The sequence below is a fragment of the Glossina fuscipes genome, unplaced genomic scaffold, assembly GCF_014805625.2.
Source record: "Glossina fuscipes isolate IAEA_lab_2018 unplaced genomic scaffold, Yale_Gfus_2 1, whole genome shotgun sequence".
Lineage (NCBI taxonomy): Eukaryota > Metazoa > Arthropoda > Insecta > Diptera > Glossinidae > Glossina > Glossina fuscipes.
This window is the reverse complement of record NW_023998415.1, coordinates 38,968,129-38,986,807: the sequence shown is the minus strand read 5'-3', so window position 1 is coordinate 38,986,807 and position 18,679 is coordinate 38,968,129. Positions and strand designations below refer to the sequence as shown.

The window sequence follows — 18,679 nt, the reverse complement described above, 5'->3', positions numbered from 1 at the left end:
TGTAACAATTTCTCATGTCACAACAATGGGCACGACTCGGTAGTTAGTGTACGAAGACAATCGCTGATATTATACTCATATATCTTAAGCTTAATCTAAATAAACGTTTAAGCTTGAAAATTGTCACTTATCTGTATGCAAGCTTGAATATTAAATGAGAATAAATGTTAAAAGCAATATTCGCCATAGAGGGTCTCGTTCACACACACACTCCCCTCAGATAATAATGGATCGAAAATATATTGCATATGTTGGCGAAAATCAATTTATGGATTTACGTGCTTAACTCTCGTATACAAACGAATGCGGAAACGGAAAGTTGACGATGACGCCAACGCATTTCATCCTTGGGCATCTCATAAGGACCACTCACTCGCGTTCCGAATTTATGAAAAAGTTGAAAAGCAAAATATTACGAACGAACACTTACCAACTCTTAAGGCAACTGCAGTGGTTTTCAAACTTTCAAAGATGGATGAAATGAATATTTGAAGAACTCTTGCAATTTGAATGCAAAAATTAAAGGATTCTTTTCCTACGTATTATAACTGGTGAAGAGAGCGTTGACAATATGACCCTAAATCCCGCCATATACTAGTACTGTCCGCTTCAATTTTAGCAACGAGTTTTCATTCCTCGAATCGACAAAGTGTAGTACGTTCGTATAGCAACTCTTGGAACTTAATAAAACAACTAAAAGCGTGTGATTTAAAAAGCATTTGTTGCAGGGCGAGACGTTACTAATCTTTATATCAGAAAATAATTGGCTATGAACCGGTCAAAAAGAAAACTGTTCAGATCTTTATCATCCTATCCCCTAGTATCCCCTACTAACTGGAAGCCGAAAATATCTCGATTCTTCTGTTATCTTATATCAAATATCGATCATAATTATATGAATGTAAGATGGACTAATGTATGTCCTGAGGAGAAAAAAACAACGATACGAACGATTTGCTTGCATTGGTTTGCCTATTAAGATAAGATAATCAATTTCATTTCACTATTGACTTTTCTCACTTTCACGGAAGTGCGATAGGGAAAGGTCGCAAGTCATTCTTGAAGCAAAGATTTGAAGGAAAAAATTATTGAATGTAGAGCACTTGTGGGTTGCCAAAACGTTGAGCGCTTTAATTCCATATCGTCGGAAAATTCCATTTTAATCGTTGATCCGTCACAGCTGTGAAAATTTCAAACGAAAATGTTGTAACTCACTATACTAATACTACGAAATGAAAATGGGAGAGATTTGTTTACAATAATTAAAGCGAGTTAGCACTTTATTTTCGATCATTACTGATTCGCGATAACGAAACGAGAAAACGATTCATTTAATTCCAAGTCGTTGCCACAACGAACAAATGTCATAGTATTTACATCAGTTTAATGCATTTGAACTTGTCATTGTATGAAATTTTGAGCAGAAAACAAAAAGAATGGAAAATATTTTTTAAATACGTTTCGATTTTTATGGCGGGTCTCGTGGTGAATTCCAAATTGAGCATAAAGAAAAAAAGCTATAAAATTTTCGCTTTTTTTTTTTTTTTTTTTTTTTTTTTTTTTTTTTGCAATGAGCTATATTGTAACGTTTTTCATTGTTGGCGAAAAGGGAGAGATTAAATCGTATTAGTGTAAACTCGTCTCTGTCTCCGTCTCCGCGTGAGGTATAATAAGTGAAAATAATTTTTAAATTATTTGCGCCACCATAATGCAGAAGAAATGCAAATTAAGCCAAACAAATAAATTGCATTCAGAACACACGCAATGATACGATTCAAAATGCGCACACATGTATGCGCGCATACTTATACAAATATTTAATTGCATATTTGTCTAGGGATTCGTTCGCTTTGCGTAGCATTTATAAATTGTTAATTTCGTGTTTTAAGTAAGTTCTTCATGTTTTAATACACTATTTTGATTGAGGGATTTACGGTGTGTGTTTAGATGCGCGCGTGCATGTGTACGCGTATGCGTATATATGCGTATGTTTAAACTAAATTTCATTATTCACATCGCACACATGTATGAATACCATTCTCTTTCATTCATTCATTCATTCATTCATTCATTCATTCATTCATTCATTCATTCATTTGTCTAAAAGTTCACTTATATATTTAAGTGAATGTGTTTGTCGTTTGTACGCTTGTGTTAAGGCGCCCTGGGTCGCGTTAGTGTTGCCAAATGTGCTCATAAAACATTTGTGCACTGTTAAAGCTGACATTTTATATTTTAGCATTTGCGCGAATCTTATATAAACTCACGGACACACAGACAGACGAATAATCTGTGCTGCATTGTATATTAGTCGTTTATACGTGAAATCTCTTTAAGAGAAATACATGAAAAGAAAAAAAAAAAAAACAAGACAACAATAAAACAAAACATTTTTACAATTGTACCATAGGATAAAAATACACATTCATAAGCTGTTCATTCGCTGACTATATATGAATACACGAATAAATGTATATATATATATATATGTATATATGTATGCATGTATTTGTGTTTTGTATTTATTTATTCAGATATGTCCACCTACTCCGCACACAATACACTTACATATTACTTAACATTATAGAAACGCAAAAGTTTATTGTTTATTTATAAGGTTGTTTATGTATGCTTATGTATATAAACGCAAAGCCTTTCATACGTATTGTAACTAAGTTGACTATGAGTGATTTGTACAAGTGCATGCAAATGCTTTGTGGCGGTAACATTTCACTTTAAACATTTTTATATACGATTAGCCAGGCGACTTATGTATGCGATAGTTTCGCTTGCAAAATTAACCATAAAGTATCTCTTTTAATGTGACGCAAACCCTGCAAAACAAAGTTATCTCAGAAATGAATAAGGCAGCATTCAATTTAAAGAACTTTCCATTTACATTACTACACTGCATGGCATAATGTCGCAAGCCAAAAAAAAAAAAATTCCGCAATGATATATGAATTGTCGCTTTATTACTAACGAAAATAGAAATGCTTTGCAAACAAATGCGCGTATGACCATTACAGTGAAATGAAGTTAAGAGAAATTGTCATTTGGCTGAGCATTTTATATAACTTTCAAAATAGCAATTAAATAAAAATTTTCTTAACACAAGTTACATAATGCTTAAGAAATCTATAAAAGTAACGAAAAGGCATAGCATTGCCACTTACTTAACTTATATTAAACTTTATTTGGGCTTGACGCTAGAGCGTAAATGATTTCGTTACGAGATTACTTTCCGGACTTTAAAGTATCACGTATCACGTATCAAATAAGCATCATTTGAGAAAAGTTTCATGTTAAATTTAAAAGAAAGTACTACTAACGCACCAGATGAGTCTTTAATCATCTCATCAGTAAGGTCCGGTAGCAATTAGACTCATATTCATATATGAGAATCTAGGAGATTGCAAGCTGCTTCAATCCAACTGAGATAAAGAGAGACGACAATGATGAAAATTTGACCGGTATGAAAAGAAAAAAACATACAACAAGAATTGTTTAAGGGAATTATTATTACGTTAATTATATATCTGGCCATAGCTAGACAACTAGACCATTCTGACCTGCGTATGCTGGGCCAGGATTTAAAAGAAATTCAGTTTTAGCTTTAAGTGGGCAAACTTTTATCAATGAATAGTATATCAATTAACTTATCAAAAATATATTACCTATGTCTCTTTAAAATGGTATTTTAAACATATTTTTGGAAATCGTCTTTCCAGAAAGGCTTCCTTTTTTTAATAACAATAAAATTGTTGGTGAATTTTTATCATTGATCTGCTACTGTAGAACCGTGAAAATGTTTTTTCATGTTCAAAAATTCTTTCTCCATTCCTTTCCTCGAAAGTTCATCTTTCGCTGCATCTGGCAAAGACAGAGTCACGAAAAGAAACGTTCAGATTATACTGAAGTATGGTTTCTTTCATTTTTTTTTTTTTTTTTGTATATATTTTTATTAGTTGCAACGTTCGTTTCAAGCAATATAAATATTATGCAATCATATGTAACGGTAAACATGAAAATTTGAAAAATTTTAAATATAAAAACACCATAGTTCAGCTGATTACTAAGGCCTTTCGTTGTAGAGTATTCAAGTGTTTAATAATGTTCGACATTATGGTGGACGCACTCCCGCCAAAGCCAATCGAGTAATAGTTCTCATCCTATTGTTTCCACAATCCTCGGATAGGATTGTTGCGCCCATTAGTTTGCTCGCTAGTAATCTATATTAAGTATTCGAAAATGCTCGCTCGGAGACACTCGCTGTAAAACATTTAAGCATATTTTAGATATTAAATACTCGGAATGAGAAGCTTATGAAGAAAAGACAACTTGAGCATAACAAGTGTGCTTTCAAGAGTGGGCAACTTATAAGCACAAAGCTATTCCTATATGATGGAAGGCGGATGTTAGCATGCCAGGACAAACGCCGTATGTATGGTTATGCAGAACAGGCTTGTGTTTATTTTACAAAAACCGTTCAAAGTGCTGGGTTGCGTTACAGTAATAAGAAGTAGTTTTTAAAATAGATGATCAAAGCGGGCACATAAGACTTAGTTTACTTTTTTTGTATCAAAAGAAAGATAAAAGTGCTGCAGAAGCACTTGAAGACATATGCGCTGTATATAGTACTAATGCTGTAGCAGAACACATTTGCCAAAATTGATTTGCGGAATTTCGTTCTGGAAATTTTCACTAAAAGCTTTACCGCGTTATGGTAACTCAAATAACATTGATGACGGGCAACTCTGATCATAATTGAAGCTGATTGACAGCTCATGTGATTGCAGGAGAACTTAATTCATCCAAAACAATTGTTAGTGATCGCAAATAAAAGCTGGATATTTGAATTATCTACGTGTTGTTGAAAAAAACCAAAACTATGCATTTCTGGAAAGAATTGTAATATGCGAAGAGAAATGGTTTCTGTACAAAAAAGAGCAACGCAATAGGTCATCAAAGCACGGTGAGAATTCTCCGACAACACTAAAGTTGAACGTATACGAACAAAAGTCTCTCTATTAGTATGGTCGGATTGTAAAAAAGAATTTTGCATTAAGAGCTTCGGCTACGTAACAAACCAATTAACTCCGAAGTATACTGTGGAAAACTAATCAATTTAAATGAAGCCTTGCAGCAGAAACGTTTAGAATTTCTCAACCAGAAAAACTATTGTTTTTCATCGCGACAATGCCCGACCTCATATGTCTTTCCTCACCTGTCCAGAATTACTAGAACTTAGCTGGAATGTATAACCACATCCACCATATAGTCCTGTCATTGCACCATCAGACTACCATCGTTTTCTGCAAAAATTCTTTTTCTTCACAAACTTTCAATTCAGATGACAGTCTAAAGTCATATATAGAACATTTTTTTGCTGCAAGAGATCAGAAATTTGATGAGGAGGCAGTAATGAAACTGCCTTGAAAAGTGGCCACTAATTATTAAAGAAAATGGCGAACATAACAAGGTTTATTCCTAAATATAAAAAATTTAAATATTTTATTTCATAGTGAAAGACCGTAAGAAATTTCCGCTACCTAATACATGCGTCAAATGGAGGATTGAGACAATTCTAAAGCATTAATTCCAATTCGTAAACAACTAATCCACTGACCATTTACCCCTGGAGCTGAGTACAAAAAACGAATTTTTTTTTCAATCAACCAATTTCAAGGTTAATATAATCACTTGTGCACTAATCTCATAATTGTATCCAAATCCATTTCTTTGGAACATCGTTGTGAGAAATGCTGGCAAATAATAGGAGCAGGGGCCACATCTGGAGAATGTGATAGTTGAGGCAGTAATTTAAACTTCAACTTATGACACGTTGCTTTCATTCGAATTGATAAGCAGCGTGTGGCGCCGGCTTTCATGCACAACAGTGAGAACTTTGTCTTTCGATTATCGAGAATAGTTTTTAGAATTTGAGGATCCGCTGGCAGAGCCTACCTTAAAATCAACGAACCCACAAGAGATGCCACAACACATTTTGAAAAATATTTCTTTCCCTAGAAAGGCAATATGCAATCCATACCGGGAATTCGGATTATCTTATAGTGTTTTCCAAACAAAACAAAGGTAACCTGGTCGTTCAACCTCTTGTATCTCGTAAACAAATGATTAAAATAACATGCAATTTTAATGGGTGTTGTTCGAGGATTCACAATCTCAAAATCTAATATATGCAGATTTGCAGATTTGATTTCAACTTAGAGAAAGAGCTCACCGTTGATACTGTGATTGAATTTGGAGATTACACTTGCGGTATAGATTAAGAACAAGTGATAACAATTTATATTTGCCGATGTATATTGTGACATCCAATGGACAGAGTTGTATTTTACACATTTTGAATAGTTATTTTCAATAGGACACACTATCTGTCTCCGCCAATTCGTGTTATCATTGACCGTTGGGTTATTTGTTTGTCAGAAGCCTTGAACAAGTCAAGTGAGTCATTTTCAAGCAAATCGCTTTTCGTTATAGTTTGCAAAAAGCAACTGACTTCTTGAGCGCTCAACATATCGGACAGAAATATCACAACTGCCACCTTATCGTTATTTCGTTCGTTCGACCGTAATTTTCAAAGCTGATAGGAAATCTTTGGAGATTGAAAATTAATTTCATCTTATTAAAAAATTGGATAAATGGCTACTAAGAAAATGAATTTGACGAACAACAGTGAACTTATGCCTCAAAGCTAAAAATATGATTTCGTAAGGTAGCCTTACATTTTGTATTTTGTTATGTATGTTAGAGGTGTGTTGGTATGTTTGCTCAAGTGTCGTTAACCCCAAATGAAATTCGATATTTCGAAACATGTTAAGTCCCGTATGTAGGGTATCCCCTATATTCGCTGTAAGGTTTGTTTATATATTTTTCACTTTTTCATTTATTAAAAAAATGAATGAATTGCGTTCTCTTTTCTTTTTTTTTTTTAAATCAACTTTAGCATGAGTTTTTTAAGACCAATAAATTTCTTAACTTTAAGAAACTCATAAATTTATATTTTATTGCTTATTTATATACATAAGTACACGTAATTTATTTACGTCATTTAATGTATATTAAATGTATTAATGTTTTCTTTTTATTTTTTATTTATTTATTTATTTATTTTTTTTTGTTTTATTTTCTTTTACAATTGCAGGTCACATCAAAACCTTATCTGATGACGTTTATTGTTAAACGTAGAAAAATATAAGAAAGATTTTATGAAGAAAAAAAAAAAAACAAGCAAAAAATCTAAATGCCCTGCAACGTCATAGTGATAACAAACCAAAAAACAAACATCGCAACAATAATAAGAGAAAAAAAAAATTTACCATAAAAAAAAAAGAAGAAAAAAACTACTTTTAATGGACAAACGTTAACGGTCATAGATTATCTGATATAAACTGAAGATAATAAAAGGAAAGAGTTGTGGCACAGAGTAAAAGAAATCGTTGGGTACGAAGGGGACGAGAAAGGCAAAGGGAGAGAGAGGAGAAAGAAAAAGCAAGGAAAGCCTTTACTGTTCTATAGACAAGAACAACTGATAAAAATGCTAAAGTTATTAAGAACGAACTCATAAAAATTAAAGTTGCCTTAATCCAAACTAACCAGCCAATGCGAAGACATATAAATACACAGAACATGAATTAAAGTTTTTTTTTCTTTTCTTTTTTTTTTTCTTTTCTTTTTACTTTTTATATTTGCTTTTCATTTTTCTCTTTGCGGTTAAATGAAAAAATCATAAAAGTTGAGGAAATTGCTTAGACTGGCAGCGAGAGCGAAAAAGGAAAAAAAAAAAAAAAAGTGAAGAAAACAGAAAAAAAAAAAAAAATTAAAAAATAATAAATAAATAAAAATAAAAATAATTTCAGAATTGATGGTGAGGTTGCGTTAAAAAAATTCAAAACATTTCCCACAGGAGGAGACAAATTTTTATGGGAATTTATTAAAGAAACGCATTATGCCTAAACATAACAACAACATCAAAGGAAACAACAATAATAATAATAATAATAACAACAACAACAATAATAACAACAATAATAATAATAATAATAAGTTAAACTCTGTTTTGTAACGAGAAAGCGAAGGCATCATCTCATCTATAAACTGCAACAGCATGTGGCAACTTGTTACAAGTTTAAAGTTTAGCCTTGACAAAGCGGACAACAACAAGAGTAAAAATAGCAGAAGCAATAGCACCAAAAACGAAAGAAAAAAAAAATAAATAAAAGAAGCGACAGCAGCATTAAATGAAACGTAGTCCCCCCAGTTGAATATGCGTATACGAATGTATTTACTGTACACTTACGTATGTGGATATATATATATATATATGTGTGTGTGTGTGTGTGTGTGTGGTTTTCGTTTATTGTATGTGTATTTGTGTGCTTATGTATACGACATTATTGTTAATATTGTCATAATTTAACGATTCTTATGTTTATTGAATTTTCATGTCATGAATAATATGAAAGGAAAAAATAACTGAAAACAATAACGCCGCTTTAACCGAGACAGACTAGGCAGACAAGCGAACAGACATATCGACAATTAGTAGAAGCTATTAAAAACTTTTATTTTGTTGATTTAGTTTGCGTTAAGCGTTAAACTAAAAATTCATTTTTAACATTTATTAATTGAAAATATCAACAAAGAAGTACAAAAAAAAAAAAAAAAAAAACGAATAAATAAATTAATTAATAAATAAACAAATAATTAAAAACAAAAAATACTTTTGAATAAATATTTTTAAATACAAATAAATCAAATTAATTTATTGCTCATACTCACCATCTCCATTGAAAAGTCTATTAACTATTTCATTGCATTTGTGACGCATACAAATTACGTAAAGTCATCCTTATGTTTAAGGTTTTTTTTTTTTTAAATATTCTTGATTCCGTTACACATTCAATGAAATTGCGGCACATTCTACGGACTTAATTAGAAAGATGGACAATGTATTGATAAACATACATAAATATTCATGTGACGATCTAAACATTCAAAGCGAAAGACTCAAACAACCTATCAAAAATAACATTTATATACAAGCTATCAAGTTAAAGGACAAAAAATCATACAAAGACAATAGTGGTGAATATTGATTCCTGCGTAACGAAAAGCTGTTCATATTTAAGCCGCTTAACTGCCTTACACGAGAGAGCTGATTTTAATCAAAATAAAAACTCTTCTTCTTCTTCTTTAAATTTCATTAAAATATTTACATCTACACACAGTATAAACTTTGATTTTTGCATTTTCAAAGACACAACTACAACTTCAAAAATCTTATATAGAATATTATTTTGATATTTAATTGATATTTATCAAACCGAGTCCGCCAAGTTTGTCTGTTTGGCTTTTTCACGAAAAACCAAAGGCAAGTGTTTTTGTCCTAGAAGAAGAGCCTATGTTTTTAATTCACAGAAGTCATGATAGAATAGATAGATTGTCAACAATATTGCCCAGAATACGTTATGCATTGTGGCAACTGATCTGATAATTTCTCTTGTTTGTGTTTGTTCTTGAATTGAGTTGTTTTGCCAATTAGGTCCATCTTCTAGTTATGGAAGAAACTATCTACGTGACCCAAAGTGCTTCCAAATGCTAGTAATTATCAAGCCTTTTCCGAGGCCTTCAAATAATCAAAGTAAATCTTGATCGATACCGCATTTTTGCTTAATTAACAATACGCCAAAAGTAAGCCGAATCGGATTAACTGTTGAATATGAGATCGCTATTAGAGATCCAGTTCATTCTTCTAAAGAGCTTACGATTTTTTAAATGAATTTTAAGTTGTTGCCTTAATTAAAGCGACTAATGGAAAGACAGACAAGTGGATATGAAAAGAGACGCCTTTGAGTCGTACATAGAACGCATAGAATGAAAGCAATGAAGCCTGGTTTGGCGGTAAACTCAATATTAATCTTGTAGATGCGAAGATGATGAGTAATGAAAAATTCGGTTTAAACCGTATGTAAATGTTATTGTTTTTTTTTTTTTTCTTTTTTTCTCTTTTACAGTTTAATTGTCCATCAAGAGAAAACAAATAACTAAAGTAATGAATACAAAATTTATTGACGTTAATAAATAGGAGTACATATAAATGAATTAAGAAAAAAAGAGAAAAAAAAAACACAAAACCTAATTTAAAATTAATTTAATTGCCTGAATAAACAAAAAAAAAAAAAAAAAAAAACAAAAACAATACAAAACAGCAAAAAAGTAGTAAAAAAAAAAGAAAAAATTAAAAAAAAAAAAAAAACAGTTGCCGTTATTGTTACGGAATCTGCCGCATTCAAATGAATTTATGTGCATTTTTCGTTTTGTGCCTGCTGTGCATATATTTGTGCAGCTAAATCGAAACAATTTTAAACAGTCGAGTTGAAAAAATTTACGGTAATATTTTTAATTCATTTTAAAATAAATATTTTGTTGATATAATGCAAAAAAGCAATTTTAAATAAATTTAAATAAAAAAGTTCATTTCAAAAATAAAATAATCATATTTATGTGTACTCGCAAATATATATGTGGAAGTGCGTCGTCGTGTATGCGCATACAAATATTTCCATATGCATATAAATATATGCAGCAACAACACGTTTGTCTATTTAATATAACAAAAGTGCCTCTCATTACTGTGAATGTAATAAATTGTGGGTTGTTTGTGTTGTTCGTAATGTAACAAAAAAAAAAAAAAAAAAAAAAACTAATTTATAAAAGTATATATATGTATATATGTTTATATATATATATATATATGTATATATATATATACATAAATAAATAAATAAATAAATAAATAAATAAAAATAAAAAATCTCATAATATACAAAATTTGTTACCATACGTGCATATTATAGTAATTAGTGCCGAGCGTTCATCCCGACCGACCCGCCTGCTCTTTTGCATCTTCTAACCCTGGTTGGTAAGTTTCATTTAATTGCTACCTTTTACTAATTTATCCATATTGCCACACGACCATTGAATATTTAGTTAATATTTAATAGGAAACTTTGGCATTCTAAATATTCATTTTGGTTTGAAAATGCAATTTAGAATATTCTCTACAATATTATTAAAACATAATGCTGCCGTTTGCAATAAAATTTTATAATGAATTCATAATGATTTACCAAATGATAAATATCCACGAATTCAATGAATCGACCCAATATCCAAAATATAAATAATAAATATTAGAAAAATTGTGTTTTATCTCAATAATAATGTAACTAAGTAATTAACTTAATTAACTTAATATGCTCATAATTACGTATGAGGATTGCACTACGTAAACGTTAAGAACGATTGCATTTTGATTAAAATAGAGCGAACGTTTCGCCATATTAGAGAATATGATTGAATTTTCTTCTTGTTCCCAAATAAGTCTAGAAATTGGTTATGAATTTTTTCATTTCACTTTACTTCAACTTGCTTGACAAGTTGACGCATTTTTTTATATTCGCTATGTACGAACGTAGACAAGACTCAGAGGGAAGTAAATACATACCCTTCTTATACTAGATTGATCCGTTTAGAATAATTTTCCGAATGCATTTAACCCGCTCTCTCTCTCTCTCTCTCTCTCTTTCTGTTCGATGCCCGTGCAACTTGATGCCCGTGCAACCTATAGGTGGCAAAGTTTTTGTTATTTTGACGAAATACGGAATGCATAGAGTCAACGCTTTGAACGCGAGCAAGCGAATGAACGATTCCAAATGGTCTCGATCACGTGATTTTTATGAAACCTTCTCTGCGACCGCTAGATTGACGCGAAAATTTCGATAAATTAAGCGAATTTTTTCCCCTCCCTCCACTAGAACGATTCCAAATGAAAACTAAACCTTTTTATATAAAAAACAAAATAGAAAATCATACGCGGACGTGGCCGAATCTATTTTCCCTTTTATCGCATATTCAACAACAAACTGAAAAAAAGGAAAAGAACTGAGTTTTCTTTCATAGGTGATTTTTTCCGTTTTCAGAATAAAAGTGAAAATAAAAGTGAAAGTTGTATGCAAGCAAGTTGAGAAAACCAAGATCCAAACATTTTCGAGAATTCGCCTTGGTCATACTATCGCAACTCACCAATGGATCGTGAAGAAGTCTTCCTCCCCAATCTGCAGTTGTGGACAAACTCTAACTATAAAGCACATTCTCTGCGACTGTCTTAAGTTTTCCTTGGCTAGAAATATTGCATTTGGAGCGACTAACCCTTTGCACATTCTAAAATCAGCTTCAGAACCGAATATCAATTCAATATATTACTTTATTTATACTACTAAGCTCATTATCTAATGTACATTTATTTATATTAGAGCCGATAGCCTGTACTGCTAGGGCTCAATGTCTTTTTTTTTTAGTCTAAGAATTTATTTCATTAGTCTAAAATTATAATAATAATAATAATAATAGTAATAATATATGTTGTATGGGTTCTGCTTTACTTTAGCAACAAACAACAAAAAAAGACACAGAAAGCAAAAATCATCATAGCTTTTGTTTCATAGGCGTGCGAACAGTATGGTTAAGTATATGGAAAAGTTTTTCAAATTTATGAGCGATATTTTAATTTTTGCGAACAGGCGAATGTTTACCATAGATACTGCACAGTTGGGCAGTATCGGACAAAATTTATATACTTAATGAGGTTTTTGAAGCTTGCTTCGCTGCATTGTAAAAGATTTGAGAACAAAAATAAATTGAAATTGTGACGCATGGGCCGATTTGCTCGATTTTTGTACAGATATTACGGCATCGCTTGTACAATATACGTTGAGATTATTCCAAATTTATCTGTTTTAGTTTATGGGCAATGAGCCAAAAATCAATCTTTTGTTCCTTTTGAAAAACAGGAGTTATCTCATCTTACGTAGTATAGTAGGTGTGTCATTCGATCGATTTGGCTCATTTTTAATACCAACATGCGTCCAAGGACTTTCAAAGTTTCCGCCAAATTTCAAGTCAATAGCTTTATTTTTGCGGCCAAGAGATTATTTATGATGCACAGACGGACAGACAGCTAAGCTCAAATTAATTCATAATTTAATGCTGATCACTACACTCTGTGAAGTCTCTGAAGATTGCTTCCGCATTGCAATCATTGCTTTGACAACATGGATATACTGCTCATCCTTGGGTGGTGGGTAAAAAAAAAGTCGAATTCTTAATGTTTCATCGAGGAAGGAGGAGGTTCGTAAGATTCATTTGACATATAAACTGATTGTTGGCATATAAAAGAATTGAATTTGTTAAGTTTCGACCACCCTTTTGGTCTCTTACCATAATAAGGCTATGTATTGTGTGACATGACGATGCGTGACGATGATGATATTTAATGATCGGTATCGCTAGACTACAATGTTTTTACTTCATTTTATTAAGATAAACAGTCATTGGGCTTGAATTTTTTTCTTAAAGACAATCCGTAATATAACCTCGAAAATTTTATTACATACGTATATATCCTTGATCGTTTCCTACGGCTTTTTAACTGCTATCGATATTAATTGATGGACGCACCTGACTTGGCAGACTGACAGGATTATATAAGAAGATATATATATATATTATATAAATCTATATAATATCTATATAATATATATAAATCTTCATTCATTCAATCAGTCCGTTTTTGCTGGTTGACGTTTACGAAAAAACTTGTCGCATATATCGTCTTGTTTGATGGCCTCCCCGTAAAATATTAAAAAAATTTTATACGGCATGGGTCTCAACAACAACTCTCGATGCATCCAAATTTTCCACATTCATCAGGTATGCCTACATTATAAATTTCGTGGAGTTCTTCCAGAAATATTGAAGAAAATTGATATTTTTTCGCATAACGATTTTTGAAATATAGAGTCGGTGCATCCTTGTTTTAAGAAATATCAACGTATCAAACTTCTTCAAAAGCGCTCGAAAATTCGACGGACAGATATTCTTAAATATATTTGGGAAAGGATTTTGAATCCTTTGATCCAATAGAAAATTGGCTTCCGTTCTGATTTATCCGCACACTTTCTTAGAAACTTAAAATACAATGACCTGTCAGAAGACACGTCCATAATGGGCCAAAAATTATAACTGATTCAAAATGAGCACAAAAATAATATATGGGCAGACGTGAGACAATAGACAGACTCACAAACAGGCGGACAGACAAGGCTAAGTCCATTCAGAGAATGATCGTGAATCTTGATCTATATAATAAACGGTGGAACCATACTAAGTACATACACATACATTCGAACAAATTTAAAGTATCCTGCTGCCCATGCTGCCAGCTGACACGTTTCAAATTAACCAATTACTTTGCAATTTTTGTTAGTTCGACGTTATGGTTATGCAATATTTCGCACATAATATTAAAATTTTTCTTACTAATTTTCAATAACACCGTTCATCTCCGATACTAACAGCGTTTTCTCCGAACAATAGAAATTTGTGAATGTGAACTTAATATGCGTTGCCTAAATTGGTAATCACAAGGATGCATAATTCAATTATAAGCCCCGTTTGAAAAATTTCTGTGCCCTATGTACATTCATCGATCAACTTCTTCAACGTTATTTGCAATAATTAACGAAATGCAAATGTATGCGGGCTATAGGGTTTGAGGATGGCTACCGAAGATCATTCGCAATCATTGCACAAGGAAGAAATCCAATTTCCGGTAGAACTTGTCTTCGGATGCCTTTAACTTTATCATATTCTCATAAAACATTGAAGACAAAGAGATATAAGTAAATAATTTTTTTAGACATAATTAAGATGTTTTAATACAAATATGCAAATGTCTGCACTAAAAAAATGATGCATACATATTGCATATGTGTATATATCTACGTATATATATATATATATGTGTGAGTGTATTGTTACTTACGTTATTTCTTTTCATGCTTTCATAGCGACAACATAGTTTCAATAAAATTTATAAACACGGTAAATTATATTCCACCTTCTTTTTGAAGAGTGTAGGCAAACACTTTAGAGCTGCATATAAGAGCAAGAAAGATGCATTATGCATAAATATTGAACGTTGACTATATGACATACATATGTACGCATATATGCGGCCTATAATGTGATGTTTATATATTGTGTCAAATGGTGTCAACAATGACACCTTCTTCCACTTCTCGATATATAGAAAATTATAATTTCCGTTGTAAGCTATTGAAGGCTTGAGTGCACAAAGTTCGGCTCGTAGAAGTAGAACCACACCTTCTGTAAGCTAAGCTATGCCATGTTATTTATTATTAATAGTGAAAGAGAACTAAAAAATAAAAAGTATTTAACAAATGTTGGAAAACAACAATAAAAAAAAAAAAAAAAAAACGAAAAAAAGGAAAAAACAAGGGTTTCCTCCATATAACAATTACTATGCATGTATGTCATGTATGTTCTGTACGTGTGTAAGAGCAAGCAGTAGGATCCTGAAAAAAAAGTTTTTACCTGTAATGAATGTTTTGTTTTCAATGTCTTTCCGCACCAAACACACCCGTTCAGTTACATGAGTACAAAAGAAAAGTAATAAACATTCAACTTTTGTCAGGCCTCAGTCATTCAAGCAGTCAGTCAGTCAGTTAGTCAGTTAGTCAGTCAGTTAGTCAGTCAGTCAGTCAGTCAGTCAGTCATTCAATCATTCGGAATAGCCAAATTCATTCGCTCATACCTAAGCCGATGCATATACATGCACAAATTGTTCTACGTATATATGCACATTTGTTAGTTTCTTATACAAAATTGAATGCATAAACTAAACGGCTCACTAACATCTTTGAAGGCCGCTTGACTTGTTTAGTTTATGATTTTTATATTAAAAAAGAGACGTTGAAAGTAAATTTATTCCGTTATTAAGTTGATATTATCCAAATGTATTTATGAAATATCCTATCCGTTACGTTACATTACGTATTTATAGGGCGTTTTTTTTTTATTTTTTTATTTATTTATTTTTTTTAAATAATTATAGAACTTCCGACCGGATAGCTGTCATTTGTTTTGTTTTAATGACATTATGTATTATCATTTCATGTGATTGAGCATTGGCGACATATCACGGCAGCGCTGACATTTTGTTCTCCTACCGAAACGATTAATTCATTGCAATTTAGTGAGAAAAATAATGAGGAAACTACTTGACAAATGTGTTACATAAATTAATCTCGCAGAGCTAATGTGATATGTGACCACACATGGCATCGAATTATTTTTCTTTGAGAAAATATGTGTGGGCTGTCGAGCTACATAACACGTGTTATTCGCGTCTACCTGTCTTTTCGTTTAATAGCTTTCCATGCGCTTTCGCAAACAACTTACAAGTCGCACGAAATTTGGATTTGACGGGACCATCGTTTGAACCCGGAATCGTTATCATATAAGGCTTCTCATCAAAAATAGGCCCTCAACCGACAACAATGCGCGAATAGTTAATATTCTATGACGTAGGTAGGCAAAGAGTTATGCTAGGCCTAATAGTGCGGAATATTCAGTAGTTAGTTTTACACCGTTGCAACATTTTATTATTATTATTATTATTATTATTATTAATATCGCCAGAGAAATAAATTCTAAGACTAAGCTCTTAAAAGCACTAGCATCTAAGGCTATCGGCTTTTATTAAAAAGTCTACCGCACTTGAGATCCGAACCCACGACCATTGATTTGCTAGTCGAGATTCCTCGCCTTCGGCTACTCATGCGGATGCAAAATTTTAGCTTGTCATCCTAAAGAAAGAATCGCGGCCGTCATTAATCTCAAACTGAACTTAAGCATGAATGTCATTTCTTATTTCAAAATCTGTTGTTAGAAAGCACACAGCAACGAAAATTTTATGCAGAAATTTAAAACCTTAATCGATTCCCTTAGATCCCCAGAGTAAATTTAAAAATGCAATGCACTTAAGTCATAAAACGACTTAAAGAAAACAAGTAAAAGAATTATATTCATCTCGAAAGTGCATCTCTTTTATACGAGAAGTAAAAAAATAATTGTTTTTTGATTATGAAATTATTTGGATTTTTTTTGCGTTTTGCTTTTGTTTCAAATCATGACTGATTTTAAATGAAATCTCAGATCATTGCGCGAGCGCTAACCTTAGTCTATTTATTATATACGTTTATAGGACTCTATTAAATCGGTTGGTAGACGTCTTCGCTAGTTAAGGTTAGGGTAGGGTTATCTTCACACATTTCAACGACTTCTGGTGATGATCCGTAAACATTTCTCCCAGGGATTCTTAACTTTGCACTTCACTTAATATGTAATGTTTGGTATATAAGTGGAACAGGGAATACTACCACATATTATTCAGAAGACCACTTTTATTTTATTACCTAACTGATGCTTTGAATCTTCAAAGGTATAAGGAAAAGACTTCTGTAGCTGAAGAGAAATATTCTCCTTGAGATTTAAAAAATTCCCCTCAACCGTTCGGCAAAAAATGTCTGGGTAGATAGAAAAAAAAAAAAACTTTCTCCGGGATGCTGTAGCCTTCACTTTAAAAACAAAAACAGCCAGACAATAGCACTGTCAAGGGATGAAGAGTATATGATGGATATTTTAGTCTTCATTATGAATTCGACTATAAAATCGTCCATTTTGTCTGGTATTTGGCAGTCTGTAAAGTGTAAAAAGTGTAATTCTCTCTCTTTGGGAGAATAACCTCTCGCACGCAATCTGCATTGTAAACTTTTTTGAGAGACAGCAACGAGAAAGAGTATTTCAGTTTGACTATATAGCACACAAGATATATCCATAACGAGTTCAAGAATTTTAGACGGGTGTTTTTCGAAAGACGACTTTTCAACACACAGCATAATTCCAATACCTTTCGTTCTCTTCGTTCGGGATTTTCACCACATCCTTAATATAACCTTTTAAACTGAAATACTTTTGCTGTAAACAGTGTACATGTGATTGAGTGATTTTCTCTTCATTTTAAATTCAAATTTGCATCAATCGTACTTTATACCGCAGAGTCTCTTGAGTTTGCCTACTTAGCGCATTTTTGGATAAAGCGAAAGATTTCACCTCAACTCGGCAAATCTCTAAACGACTAAAGACGAATGACTGGTTTATGATTTTACTAAGAGCCCACTGTAAGTCGAAACCAATCTCTGGTGGACTATGATAAAGCTAAACTGTCGCTATTTATAGTAGAGAGACAGTACACTAATGCGCCCATATTTTTACATCCTTTGTTGTAGATTTATCAATCTACGGGAATTTATAAAATATTTGAAGTCGTTGATGTTGCAATTGTGTCGTTATTGTTATTATTAATGTAGTGATGTGGCTGGTAGCGATATATTGCATATGTATGCATTTGCGGTGCGGTACTCTATCAATGGGACGTAAAAATATCATCAAAAACAAATTCGATAAAGATGAACATGTTGAACATGTCGCCCTCCACTCGCACGATGATGATGATGTTGATGATGATGAGTCGGTTACTCTTTCGCTCAGATTGTATATATTTTATGAAAGGTTCATACTTATAATGGTATGCACAGGCCTTAAAAACGCACATTCACACAAATACATATGCATATTTTGTGCTTTTATGTATATTTAACAGCACGCATAAATTAACTTTTCTTTTCTTTTTTTTTTTTTTTTTTTTTTTTTTTTTTTTTTTTGTTAA

The 18,679-nt window shown here is 32.1% G+C and overlaps 1 protein-coding gene across 2 annotated transcripts in view; it reads left to right on the top strand.

Annotated features, from left to right (window-relative positions):
- The first annotated feature begins 10,803 nt into the window (after positions 1-10,803).
- LOC119645051 (homeobox protein 5) overlaps positions 10,804-18,679 on the top strand; it is a 151,005-nt gene continuing 143,129 nt past the window's right edge. For both annotated transcript variants that reach the window (XM_038044866.1, XM_038044861.1), the window contains exon 1: positions 10,804-10,948. The gene's annotated coding sequence lies outside the window, so the exon portion shown is untranslated. The remainder of the gene's footprint in view (positions 10,949-18,679) is intronic.